The sequence below is a fragment of the Apodemus sylvaticus genome, chromosome 8 (genome assembly GCF_947179515.1).
Source record: "Apodemus sylvaticus chromosome 8, mApoSyl1.1, whole genome shotgun sequence".
Lineage (NCBI taxonomy): Eukaryota > Metazoa > Chordata > Mammalia > Rodentia > Muridae > Apodemus > Apodemus sylvaticus.
In genome coordinates, this window is record NC_067479.1 from 22,986,660 (window position 1) to 23,001,408 (window position 14,749).

Consider the following 14,749-nt stretch of genomic DNA (forward strand, 5'->3'; position numbering starts at 1 on the left):
TGACGGAAGGCACACAGTTTTAAAGAGCATACATTTGGAGACATTTGCATTGGTGTAGTTTATGTAAGAGGTTAATGTGAGAGGTTAACTGTAGGTCCCAGCTGTTAGGAGAGTTCAGGAGCTGCTTATGTTGGGGATCCTTACAGGCAAGGCCTCTCAGCTTGTAACAGTAGTTTCTGCTACAGAGTGAAAGGTTCTCATACCCAAGACTTGAAATCTGTAACACTTGGCAAATAGTAGGTGGCATTATAAGTCACAGTTCATTTAATGTAAGGCCACAGACTATGGAGGTTCATATCAGAAATATTCTCTCTATAAATATGATATATATATATATATATATATATATATATATATATATGTATGTCTTTGGATACTTGAGATTAGAGCCATACATATCTGTTAGGCCAATCTGTGGTTCTTTGATACCCAAGTCTCTGAGACTACTGCCAATATGGAGGGAGATTATTTGTCATTTCTACTCAGATATAACACAAAGAACCCCCAAACATCCTACTGGTAATAGCAGGAGAGTTCTAAACATTTAGACAATTTCCATAGTATTGTGTCCATCTCAGGTCTCCGGCCTGCCTCTAGTGGATTGTTGGAACACAGTGTCGGCCATGAAAGTCTAGCATCATTGTGAAGAAACAAATGGGAACAAGACATCTTGATAGATGTTCAGAATGTCTTCTGGGGCATCCTCATATTTTCATTAAGGAATAGACAAGCTTCCAAGAGGGATTGTTCCTTGTCAGCAGAAATCTCCCATAAGGAGAGGAACTCTCATTTGTGTTTGAGTAGATATTGACTATTGCAAAACAATGCTATTACCTCTTCCCCCCAGAAACCTCAGTGTATAGGCTTCCTGGACCTTTGAGTGAACATTTCCCCAGGGCACTCTTTCCCTCCTTGTTGGGTTTGATTGGCAGCCAGCAGCACCTCTCTCATATCTTTGTGCCTTTTGGTTAGGTATTGTCTATGACATTTATGACCTAGGAGAGTGAAACATTTCTCCAAGCTGTGGAAATCAATCACCCGGAGCTCCCCAGGTTTTCTCTTCAGACAGTTGTTGCTTCTTGAATGCCATCTTATGTTATATAGGTTAAGTTTGAGACAAAAATTGTATTTAAGATTTGCCCAGTCCAAGTAAAATTACACTGGAGTTTTTTCTACTTTAGGTTTAGATAGAGAACAAGAGAAAAATCTATATATCCAATATATGTATATATACATTTAATATATATTGTATTGACTATATATTAGTTTCATATAAGCTGTGGGGCCTGAAAATCAAGGCCCCACAGCTTATAATGCTAGTTATAGAGTAAAAGGTTCTCATACCCAAGATTTGAAATCTGTAACACTTCTGGCAAATAGTAGGTGACATTATAATTCATGGTTCATTTAATATAAGGCCACAGACTGTGGAGGTATATATAAATGAATTTAGGAATGTAGGTGCCTGTAGTGGCCAGGGGCATTGGAATCCCTGAAGTTAGTGTTTCAGGTGGTATCTTAAAATTTAAAATTAGAAATTTTTGTTGGAAAAAACCGAATATTTGTGAAGGAAGAAGGTGATAGTTCCCTGAACAGCTCATATTCCCTGGCTGGATTACAACTGTACATAGCAGAGCCCACACAAGCAGTTTAAGGTACCGGCAGTGGATTTTAGTGTTAGACATTTTATGGTTGAGACCAAGCATTCCGCTCTCTTTGTGGGTTTTCCCCATCAGTTTCTGCTCTTCTTCTCAGTTGCTATATTTTTCTTTTTTTAAAGCTGTTGTTTTTATTAATCATTATAAATTGTGTGTGTGTGTGTGTGCACATGAATGCAGGAAAGCAGGTACCTACAGTGGCCAGAGGCATTTTCTGGTGGTTCTGGAAGCTGAACTGATCCCATGGAAAAGTAGAATGTCCTCTGACACTCTGAGCCCCCAGTGCCCTCAGACTTAAAGACAAAACAAAACAAAACATGACATAACATAACAAAATGGAGAACATTAGATCAGTATGTATGCAAGCTGTGAGGTCTTTTCTCCCGATGTGTTTTTATTTTCTGGAATCTTTCATCTTTATCTTTTATCTCCTCCTGCTCCTGGTGTTCAGGATAGACCATAAATCCTAGCATGCTTACTTGATGGAATATAATTTAGGGAACATTATTCAACCTCTCTAAGCTTCAGTTCTTCCTTATATTTTATGTGGGCATATAGTGCCAGTCTTGTAGGGCAGTGGGAAGGATTAATTAGAAATTGTGAGGGTATCACTAGATAATATGACAAAGTAATGATGAGAAGAGGTGATGTCCTGTCAGCTACTTTTCTCATTGCTGTGGTGAGAGATGGATTTGTTTAGGTTCATGGTCTGAGGAGATTCTGACCATCGTGCAGGATAGGCATGATGCCAGGACCATGATGTCAGCAGTTCCCAGGGCTTCCACAGCCAGGAAGCTGAGGGGGAGGGGGAGGGGGAGGAGGGTGAATGCAGCAGGTGAAGTGGCTTTCTTCAACCTCCTTTTTGATTCAGTCTAGGTGCCTGGGGCATGGACACTGCCACTCACATTCAGGGCAGATCTTCCATTTTTACTTCAACACTTTCATATTCATACCGTTCCTGTGTCCATTAATTCACTAGGTGTTCATTAATCTAATCAAGTTGGCAGTAGATATTAACCATCACAGGTCTCTACTTCCAAAGTTCCTTCTCTTCCTTTGCCTATAGATCCTTTTACAGCTTGTGTGAATGCCCAATGGCATGCAAAATGTGACAGGAACAGCAGCCCTATTTAGAATAGCCAGAAGCTGGAAAGAACCTGGATGTCCCTCAATGGAGAAAGGGATACAGAAAATGTGATATCTTTATACTATGGAATACTACTCAGCTATTAAAAACAATGAATTCATGAAATTCTTAGGCAAATGAGTGGAACTGGAAAATATCCTAAGTGAGGTAATCCAGTCACAAAAGAACACACATGATATGTACTCATTGATAAGCGGATATTAGCCCAGAAGCTCGGAATATCCAAGAAACAATTCACATATCAAATGATGCCCAAGAAGACGGAAGGAGAGACCCCTGGTCCTGGAAAGGCTCAGTGCAGTCATGTAGGGGAATACCAGGACAGGGAAGTGGGAAGGGGTTGATTGGGGAACAGGGGGAGGGAAGAGAGCTTATGGGACTTTTGGGGAGAGGGAAACCAGGAAAGGGGAAATCATTTGAAATGTAAATGAATATATCTAATAAAACATAGATTTAAAAAAAAGAAAGAAAAAATAGAAGAAGAAATTTTACAATACTCGACAGGATTCCATTTGAACATAGACTGTATGGGGTCTCCTTGGTATTATGCATCCTTAAAGAAGAGAGGGATTCACAGATTGTTCCAAACTTTAGTGAAATATCTATCTTTTTCTTGTGTGTAGTTTTTTAGTAGCAATTTACTTTTATGATGAAGTTGAAAGTAGCTAAGTATGTCTAAACAAAATGCTAACAGATAAATGTCCACAAAATCCCTCACACCGAGCAGCTGAAGCTCAATCCATGCTTAGCCCGAGTTCTCACCCCCATGTGCTTGCAGTTCTTCCTAACCATTCTTCCCTAGGCTGAGCAGGGGTGGCCACACACTTTCCTTACTTAGCTTCTGCTGTAAACCATAACAAGTGATGGATCTTGGTTTCAACTAGCATGGCAGGCGTAGGTTCATTAACAGAACAAATGACCCACTCTGGTTGGCAATTGCTGCACCTCCCTCTCAACTTTGCTGTGAGTCTTAAAGTGTTTGAAAAATAAATTTCTTAAAGAAAAGAAAATAGAGAATGACATAAATGAGAGGGGGAAAAAGAAAGAAAGAAAATTAGAAGAAAAAGCAAAGCCGGTTTAATGTACTTGATATCCTAAAGAGAAGAGAAAGGAACTCTTCATAGAATTCAAAAGACTGAAACTCTCTTAAGGGATTAATTTTCTCTCTCTGTGGGCCTCCTCTTCAGGTCTACTGGTTGTTCCTGAATGCTCTCAAAGGTTCCCTTTCTCACACTTTTATCCTGCTGTTCCCAGGCTGCAAGCTTGTCTCTCTTTACCTCTGCAGGGATCCTCATAGTTCAAAACTGTGTTAGCAGATCTGGTCCCCCTGAGACCTCGCTTCCTCCTGCCTGCACCTTCAGTGTTCCAAGTGGGTTTAGCTCAGTTTTAAACTGTGTGGGTGCGGGGACCGTGTCTTGTATTTTTTTAGAATAAGGCCCTATCTTTTGCAGAGCCAGATTACCATTCTGTGCATATTGTAGATGTAAACTGAATACATCTGGATATTTGGACTGTTTGTAACCTTTCGTTGATGTGACTAGACAATAGAAATAAACCATAAATTATTTTATTATTGCATTTAAAAGATATCTAGTACCTGAGACTCTTTTTCTTTACAGTTGCCTCTGCTCATTATATTCTTGTCTTAAGACCAAGCAACCTGACGTGAACATCAGGTATAATTTTACAGACAACAGGGAGCTTCCAGGGTAGCTAAACCCATCTGGAAGAGTTAACCAATTGAAACAGCAAACTCAATAATAAATTCACAGACATGGGAGAGATTTTGTAGATAGCATGAGAAACTGTCCCGAGTGTACTGGGAAGCACTCTCAGGACATAACAGAGGATTCAGATTCAGTTTGGATTCCCCAGCCGGTTCTGCTCCACTCAACAAGGAAAACAACATGCAAATGGAATGCTTTGTTGAGGCTAAAGGAAAAAGGAAAAGTCAAAAGCCAGGAAGCAGGGAGTGTGAAATCACCCTTCTGGGCAAGTGTCTTCCTTGCCTATGCTACAGCTGTCTTTCAGCAAACACAGCTCCTCTCTGCTAAATCTGAAGCAGAGTTACTTGGGCATTTTGAAGGTCTCTCACCAGATGTTATCCTCTGGAAAGCAAAACAGAATAAAACACAGTATAACTGAGCACAACACAGCAGCTCAAGCCCACACCCAACTCTGCTTATAACTAGATGCACTCTGAAGTGAGGAAGACTTCATCCCCCTGTTTCTGTCGGATGGCTTCTGTTTTCCTGTTCTCAGTATTTATGCTGAGACACATGCTCTGCCGCACATGCACACCGGATAAGGAGGGTGGAGCGTGTTTCTGCTGAGTACTGTGGAAATCTTCATGAGTGGAGCTACAAGAGTGGACATGAGAGATCAGTGACTGACAATGAAACTCCCTTGCTATTCTTTGGGCAGCAAATGGTGGTGAAGGAAGGCAAATACTCATACTCGTGGCTCCTGTCAGGGCTTTGCTCCTTCCTATTTCTCCACGGCTCCTTGCTTTCTCTTTCTCCTTCCCTGATCTCAGCCGGTTCCTGTACAGTGTCATGTCTTGGCAGTGTCTAGTGTTCCGCCACTCAAGCAGGGAAGAGAGAAGTGGCTTGCAGCTTCCTTCGTTTTTCTATACCCACAAAGTTGCATTTTCCCTATGGACGCATAATCTAGCTAGAGCCCATGCGACTCTTCCTAAAATCCGGACATTCTGCTTTTTCATCTAGTTCCCTTTCTTCCTGCCCATCTTAAATTAATTTTCATTCCTCTTCCAGTGATGATTCTTTCCAGGTGTGGTGTTACATGAAATGGACAAAATATGTCTTGAAACATTGTGATATTTTATGGTTTGTTTTGATATCGTAAAAAAAAAAAAAACATGATGTGCTTTTATTTTTCTTATTCCTCTGCCGGAGTTCTAAAAAAATGTGGGGGAATTAAGTTAAATAAAGGCTAATAGCCACTCTAGTGTGTCGTGAGAATTTATTCTTTTAAACTTATTTGAGACAGAGTCTTGCTTTCTAGTCCAGGATGGCATGGGATCGGTGACCCGTTTTCTCCCTCCCAGATGCTGGGCTTACAGGCATGTTCTACCACACACAGCTTATGAGGAGTGTTAAAGAACTCAGAGTAGACCAGCGGCAAATAATAACATGGTTTCAACACCTCACCTCGTCAATTTTAGTGACTGGAATTACTGACTTTGAACCTGGCCCCCCAAACCAAGCATGCTAACAATAGGGAAATGAAGAGAACATGGTTCCCATAAGAACAGTCCAGCAAGCAGTGAGGGAGAACCCAAGGCAGTTTAGCTTGCTCAAGAGAGGAGTCTTCCACCCTCTTTCTTTTTTTTTTGGTTTTTTTTTTTTTTGTTTTTGTTTTTGTTTTTTTTGTTTTTGTTTTTGTTTTTTTGTTTTTTTTAGAGTTTTTGAGTACCTTTTTTTTTTCTGTCCACATGGTTCTCAAGGTCTTCTACCTTCTACAGGCAGAAGTTGCCTGCTTGAGCTGCAGGGAGGTTTCTGTTGGAATTCATTCCTTGGGCCTTCTACCTTCTACAGGCAGAAGTTGCCTGCTTGAGCTGCAGGGAGGTTTCTGTTGGAATTCATTCCTTGGGCCCGATGGTATCTGAGCTCCCCACCTGGGGAGGATGCTGGGTTGTGTAGTCTGTTAACTCAGGCCCAGGACATCACCTGGGGCAATGATAGAACTCTGGCTTGGAGCATTTCCTGTGTCTTTCACTTCATTTCACCTGGCCCCACGCACCACAGCTTCCTGTTTGTTGTGAGTCAGGCAGTTGTGGTCCCTGGTGGCTGTCAGGGAAGTCTGCAAGCTTGCACAGGAAGGGTGAGGCCTAGGGATCCTGGGAGGAATGCGAAGTCTGGGCTCAGCAACTTCGATCTGAATATTTTGTTTGTTTGATCAACTGATGAGGGGTTTCGTTTATTGCCACCAGGAGCACAATATTCTTCCACTAGGATCACAAGAGTTTTCCTCTGGTACGTTTTAAAGAAGTTAGAGAGGGAAAGGCGAAGCACTGCGCAGGCTGCTAAAGGATATATTCCTAAGGGCTACACGGGGCCTCTTAGTGAGGGCTTGAGAGGCTCTGTAGATGGAATACAAAACATCAGCTGAGACCCGTGTCTGGCCCAGGGATGCAGGTGGGATTTTTTTTTTAATTGAATGTTCTGGAAGGCACACAGAGAGAGTCTGCTTCTGTAATAGATCAGGTGTAGAGAGCTAACTGGGAGAAAAGAAAAGAGGCTCATGGGCCCAGGAAAGGGAGGGAAATGGCCCGAGAGACAGACAGACGAGAGGAGAAGAACAGTTGAGGGTGCGACGCCGGAAAAAGGAAATGAGAAAGGAGCCGTGGATTTTCTTTGTGTGCTAGGAGCAGAGAGCTGGAGCTGGGAAGCAAGGTTGCCTTTTGGAAATTAGAGAAGTGAAAATGCTATCTCCTGGAAACCAGGAGTCTTCACGTTGTGCCTGACGATTACTGTGGATAGGAGACTCCTTCAAGGCAAGATGTCTTCCACTCTCTTTCTATGTCCCAGACGTAGGCACATCTGAGATTCTTTGTTGTTCTCCAGGAAGTTGATGGATCAATTATTGTGATATATATCCTAAATGAACTTGATATTTAAAAAAATAAAGATATCCTTCTATATAAAAGTTCATGTTGGCAGAAATCAGAATGCTTATGCCTATGGGAAGGCTCTGTCTGTCTCATTTGAGAAAAACTTTGAAACAAATGAACTTAAAAATAGATAGTCCTTAAAATCTATAGTGAGGATGATAAAATGCATGGGAATCACAGAATCACATATTCGTGCTGACCTAGGTACCAGTGTAAGTGTGTTTCCTGGTAGAAAGGGAAAGAGAAGCTTCCCTGATAAACACCACCCTTGTGTCAAACACTGGGCATTCAGAATGTATGAGCTCTGAGGATTCGCATTAGGCTTGTGATCCAGACATACACTGAAATGCAGATCACCCGGTAGCTGGTTTGAGAACACACGAGATCTTCTATTAACCCAAACACTTAAAGTAAGGAGGAGCTCCAGAGGTAATATGGAACCAGGATCTCTTTCCTGAAAGGCTCTATCTTAGGATAACCTCCCCCAGTGCTGTACTTGAGTCAAGGACTTGACTGCAAGTGGTTTCTCTGGTATGCCGTTCCAGGAAGCACCAGGAGACAACTTACCAGCAAGATAAGGAAGGGAGGGATGACAGCCTGAGTAAAGATGGCGATAAATGGACCACTGCTATGGATAATTGGCATTCAGTCTTTCTACCAACCTTCTGGAAGACTGTGGGATATACCATGAGATCTTTTCACAGCCATATATGAGTCCAGTGTCTCATATCTTTTATGAATTGAGAGTTGTGCCTGGGGTGATTAGCCTTCTACTACTGGAGAATATCTACAGGGGCAGAGAGGTAGAAAGGCAGTTAAACAGGAAAGGTCCACAGTTAACTCCTGGGTGGGTGGACAGTGTTTGCAGAGGCACCCGCAGGGCCTGCTGGTCCGCTCTTCATATCCTTCTCTCTCTAGTAGATACACGCTATTTATATACGTCTCTCTCTAGTAGATACACGCTCTCTGGCTCTACCTTACGTTGGCCCACAGAATAAGGACCAGATGCATGCCTCCATTGCTGACTCCAAGAAGACTTGAGAGAGAATCTCTTGCCTTTCTGTGCTTCTGTAAGGAGTAACTGTATCGGGAGACCACATATAGCTCCGCATCCCAGAGCAGGCAGATTCCTGTTCTCTGAGTCTCTCCCCTCCCCCATAGTCCCTTTCTCTGCTTGTCTCACACATTTGTAAGAGGACCATGGCTCTTCTCCTCCTATTTTCCCATGAGGTAAGTGCAAACCTGAGGCTGTGTCTGTAAGATGCCAAGAGTCCAGCAGAGTAAAAGTTCTCTTACTCCAACAGCTCATTGGGAAGCTAACTTTATCTTTCATAAAGCAGTTGGTCAGAGTGGACCCCCAGGTAGAGAGAGGTTCAGAAAGGCAGGGAGATGTGAACCACAATCACAGACTTTTCCCCCAGAGACCCCATGCTCGGGTTGGTCCACTTCTAAACAGTAAAAATGGCGGGAAAATTTTCCATTAAAATTTTATTCTTTTTTTTTTTTCAATCACTGGAGGGTCCTTACTCTCTAATTTGGCAAAGTTCAAGAAATAAATAGAAAAGACAGACAAAACCCACTCCCAACTAGAAGAAGACAACAAATGGAATAAAAAGAACACACACACACACACACACACACACACACACACACACACACACAGGTAGTTTGGGGAGATAGCTCAGTTGATAAAATGCTTTAATGCTTGCCTTGTAGGCACGGGGACCTGAAATATATTATCCTGAAGCATGACAAGCTCCTTTCTGCTATAGCTTTTTGGTGAGGTGAGGAATCTCCAAATAATTTTGCTTGTCTTTCCTGTTAAGAAACCCAAGGAAAGCAGCTTGTCTCTGACATCTTCACCTTTTCCCTTTTTATATTAATTTCTCATTTTTTTGGTGTGACTGACCATTTATTGGTGTGTGTGTGTGTGTGTATGTGTGTGACTGTGTGTGTATGTGTGTGTTTGTGTGTGTGACTGTGTGTTGTGACTGTGTGTGTCTCTGTATGTGTACTGTAAATGGCACAAACAGAGAGGATAGTGTGGTGGTCTTTAATTATTCCCTCAGTTGGTGTTGAAAACTTCATGTATTCCCAGTTACACTTCCACAGGACACAATTTCCTTTTGTGCTTTCAGTTTTCAGAGGCCAGTACAGCTAAGAGCAAAGCCACGTGACGACAGGCTGGCTGACCTCCGCTGTCACCATTTCCTCTCCTTTCTACCCTCTGCTCCACTTCTGGCTACTTCCTTAAGATAGGAAGCTGAATCATCCCACAGGAAGAGCAAGATGTCACACTGTCTCCCGCAGCTCCCAGCACTCGGGAGCCTTGTGATGTTACACCGTGACTCTTCAGGAATACGCTTTGCTTGTTCAATGGTCTGTCCCCCTGCACAGAAGTCAGATTTTCAGTTTGAGGCATTGAGTAGAACCCAGACCTCTTCATCTTTCTGGGATATGAGGAGCTGTGCCCCAAGGCTGTACAGTGTTTTACCGCCAAGCCTTACACTGTGGTTTTGTGGTTGGGACAGTTTACATGTCGGAAGTGGGAGATTTTTCTGCTGATGTTTTACATTTGTTTTGTGTGCTGGCTTTAGGACAGCAGGCTGAGCAAAACTGCCTTTCTACTCGTATTCAGTGACAGCATGTGCTCACGCACACTAATTCACAACTCAGCATTAACTTTGGGTTAGAACATTAAAGGATGCTCTCCCATCCAAGTGGGACCCGGAACCGACCCTGCTTAGCTTCCGAGATCAGAACGAACTGATGCATTCAGAGTGGAAAAGGGATGTGGAGAGTTTGGAAGGAGGCACTGATGCTACGATTTCCAGGGGTTAGAAGCTCTTGCCTTTTCTAGGGCCTTTAATCTGAAATCTCAAGGGGGCGTGAAGAAGCAAGGAAGATTTTATCCAACTCTTTCTTCATGTCTTCCCTTCCAAAAAAGAAATGCCAGACTGCCAAGGCCAAGACTCCGACTGCAGAAGATGCATTCAAGTTCCTCTTACATTATTTAGTGTCGTTGTTTGCACACACCCATCAGGTGCCATCATTCACCAAAAGGTGGCCACTGCATTGTTTGCTGAGAGCTGAACCAGGGTCTCCTTGGAACCAGAATGGGGTTTATTTCATTAGACTGCAGCCCCCCCTTTTAAAAAACATACTCGCTTGTGTTTTAGCTATAAATAACACAATTTATGTTTTAAAAATCGCAGTGTAACTTGAAATTATAGAAATACTCAGGAGAAAGTCATTTCCTAAAGGTTGGCCCTTTTGTCTTTATCAGGTCTATGTTATTATTAAAAATGGTTGTGAGTTAACTGAGAGGCATCCTCAAGACTGACTTTTCAAGACTTCCATGTAAGAACACGTCTGGCATGATCTGAAGCCACCGCTGTCTGGAACATGGGCTTGTAGATACCTGATTAATGTCCGAAAATTCTAAACATCTTGGATACAGTCCCTTTCTCTGTTTTTTTTTTTTTTTTTTTTTTTTTTTTTTTTTTTTTGTCAAAAGTCTACCTCACTTAAAATATTCAGATTCCATTGTGTCAATAATTTTTCTTTTAGGTTTGGTGTTTATATAGACATGTGACAGTTTAGAGTCCAGTTTATTGTGTTGCTTGTTAAAATATCCACCACAGACATTCATTTCTTTTTTTATTGAAAAGGGAGGTAAAAACACTTTATGATAAAATTAAAGATTTACATGGAAAATATTTCAGGTAAAATATAAGAGAAAAACACGTTAAAATTGACAATTTTCATGGAAAATTAAAAAGTAAAGTGTTAGACATGTAAGACATTGCTAAATTAATTGAAATATAAAATAGAAACATTTTATGATAGCATTGAAAATTTACATGGAAAATATTTCTGATAATATTGTAGAAAAATTTAAGGTGTTAAAATTGTAAACATGTTAGAATTGAAGATTATCATGGAAAATTTTGTATAGATGTAATAATGGTAGGCATAAAAGTATTCCTATGTTGATTGAAATTGGAATTATAAACATTTTCTGATAAACTTAAAGATTTACATGGAAAATATTTCTGATAAAATTGAAGAAATATATAGAAAAACATGATAAAATTAAAAATTATTATGGAAATTATACAGATAAAATGATAGGCATAAAGATAATTCTAAGTTGATTGAAGGTAGAATTACAAACATTTTCAGATAAAATTGAAGATTTACATGGAAAATATTTCTGGTAAAACTCAAGAAATAAATAGAAAAACATTTTAAAATTGATTATTCCATGGAAAATTTTACTTATAAAATGGTAGATATAAAAACTCTTTCTAAATTAATTGAAGGTGGAATTAGAAACATTTGTGATAAAAAAGATTTACATTGAAAACATTTCTGATAAAATAGAGGAAATAGATAGAAAGACATTAAAATTGAAGATTATCATGAAAAATAATGCAGATAAAATGGTAGACATAAAACATTACTAAATTAATTAAAAGGGGAATTACAAACATTTTCTGACAAAATTGAAGATTTACATGAGAAATATTTCGTTAGTCTATGTCTTTTTATTGGGGAGTTGAGTCCATTGTTGTTAAGAGATATTAAGGAATAGTGATTGTTGCTTCCTGTTAGTTTTGATGTTATTTAGATGTTTGTGTGGGTATCTTCTTTGGGGTTTGTTGGAAGAAGATTACTTTCTTGCTTTTTCTAGGATGCAGTTTTCCTCCTTGTGTTGGCATTTTTCATCAATTATCCTTTGAAGGGCTGGATTTGTGGACAGATATTATGTAAAATTGGTTTTTTATCGTGGATATCTTGGTTTCTCCATCTATGGTGACTGAGAGTTTTGCTGGGTATAGTAGCTTGGGTTGGCATTTGTATGTTCGCTTAGGGTCTGTATGAGGTCTGCCCAGGATCTTCTAGCTTTCATTGTCTCTGGTGAGAAGTCTGGTGTGATTCTGATAGGTCTGCCTTTATAAGTTACTTGCCCCTTTTCCCTTACTGCTTTTAATATTCTTTCTTTGTTTAGTGAATTTGGTGTTTTGATTATTATGTGTTGGGAGGAGTTTCTGTTCTGGTCCAGTCTGTTTGAAATTCTGAAGGCTTCTCCTATGTTCATGGGCATTTCTTTCTCTAGGTTAGGTAAGTTTTCTTCTTTAATTTTGTTGAAGATATTCACTGGCCCTTTAAGTTGGATATCTTTGCTCTTGTCTATACCTATAATCCTTAGATTTGGTCTTCTCATTGTGTCCTGAAGTTCCTGGATGTTTTGAGTTACAAGTTTTATGCATTTTGCATTTTCTTTGACTGTTGAGTCAATGTTTTCTACAGTATCTTCAGCACCTGTGGTTCTTTCTTCTATCTCTTGTATTCTGCTGTTGATGCTTGCATCTATGATTCCTGAATTCCTTCCAAGGTTTTCTATCTCCAGAGATGTCTCACTTTGTGATTTCTTTATTGTTTCTACTTCCACTTTTAGATCCTGAATGGTTTTGTTCAGTTCCTTCACTTGATTGTTTGTGCTTTCCTGTAATACTTTAAGGGATTTTTGTGTTTCTTCTCTAAGGGCTTCTGCCTGTTGACGCATGATCTCCTGTATTTCTTTAAGGGAGCTATTTACGTCTTTCTTGAAGCCCTCTATCAGCATCATGAGATATGATTTTAAATTCAACTCTTGCTTTTCCTGTGTGTTAGGATATCTGGGAATTGCTGTGGTGGGAGAATTGGGTTCTGATATTGTTGTGTCGCCTTGGTTTCTGTTGGTAGGGTTCTTGTACTTGCCTTTCGCCATCTGGTTATTTCTGGTGCTAGTTGGTATTGTCTCTGTCTGGAGTTTTTCCTCCTGTGGGCCTGTAAGCCTCCTGTGTCCTTATTCCTCTGAGCTCAGAAGTGAAAGCACTGCTGGGAGATCACTCTTTCCTGGCAAGCTGTGCACAGAAGGCTGTGGAGTCTCCTGGCTCCCTTGTGCAAATGGTGGTGGGAAGAATTTTGTCCCAGCTGCTCCACTGATCACAGAAGGCTGTGGAGTCTCCTGGCTCTCTGGTGCCAGTGGCTGCAGGAAGACTTCAGTCCCAGCTGCTCCACTGATCTTAGGCCTTGTGTGCTCCTGGTGGGCTGTGCACCGACATTCATTTCATTTCACTGTATATTATAACTCTTTATTATAATCTATTTTCTTTCTTCTTTTCTCATATTTTATATCTTTGGCTGTTTCCCTTACTCTCTCCCCAGTTTCCCCCAAGCTCCCTTCTCCCCCCAGATCTAATCCTCCTCCATTTCCTTCCATAAAAGTGCAGACATCCCAGGGATATCAACCAAACATAACATAATAAGGTACAATAAGACTAAACATATAACCTTATGTCAAAACTGGACAAGGAAACCCAGTAGGAGGAAAAGTGTCCCCAAAGCAGGGAAAAGAGTCAGAGACAGTCCCTACCCCCACTGTTATGAGTCCCACAAGAACACCAAGCTACTCAAACATAACATATATGCAGCAGACCTAACTCAAAACCAGACAGGCTCTCGGATTGTCGGTTTAGTCTTGGTGAGCCTCTATGATCCCTGGTTGATTTTGTGAGCATGGTCTTGTGTTCTTGACCCTTCTGGCTCCTAACATCCTTACTCCCCATGTTCTGCAGTATTCCTCCCACATCCCCCTAATATTTGTTTGTGTGTCTCTATATCTGCTCCTATCAGTTGCTGGATGAAGCCTCTCTGAAGAAGTTTTCGATAGGCACAGGTGTGCTGAATAGCAGACTATCATCAGGTTTTTATTGTCTGTTTGCTTGTCCACATCTCTGGGCGATCGAGCCTCTGGGTTTTGGCCTTCAAGACAGTGCCAGGCAGGAGTCTTATCTTAAGCCAGTCATTGGCTGCCACAAGTTCTATGCCAACTGTACTCTAGCATACCTTGCAGGCAGGACAACTTGTTGAAGTTTTTGTGGCAGGGAGGGTGTTCCAGTCTTTCCACTGTAAGTCTTGCCTGGTTACAGAAGATGAGCAGATTTGGATCTGTATCGTCTATTGCTAGGAGTCTTAGCTAGGATTATCCTTGGAGGTTTCAGGGAGTTTTCCTTGCATTAAGTTTCTATCTCATCCACCAAATGCCCATAAATTCCAGTCATCTCTCCCAGTACTCTCTTCCTCAATTTCCCTCTCTCCACCTGATCCCTTCTATTTCCATCCATAACTATTCCAAATCTACCCAGAAAATCTATTCTCTTTCGCCTTCCCATAGAAATTCTTGAATCCTCCTTTGTCCCCTCCTTGTTACTTAGCCTCTCTGGGTCTGCGAATTGTAGCATGATTATTCTTTATTTTACA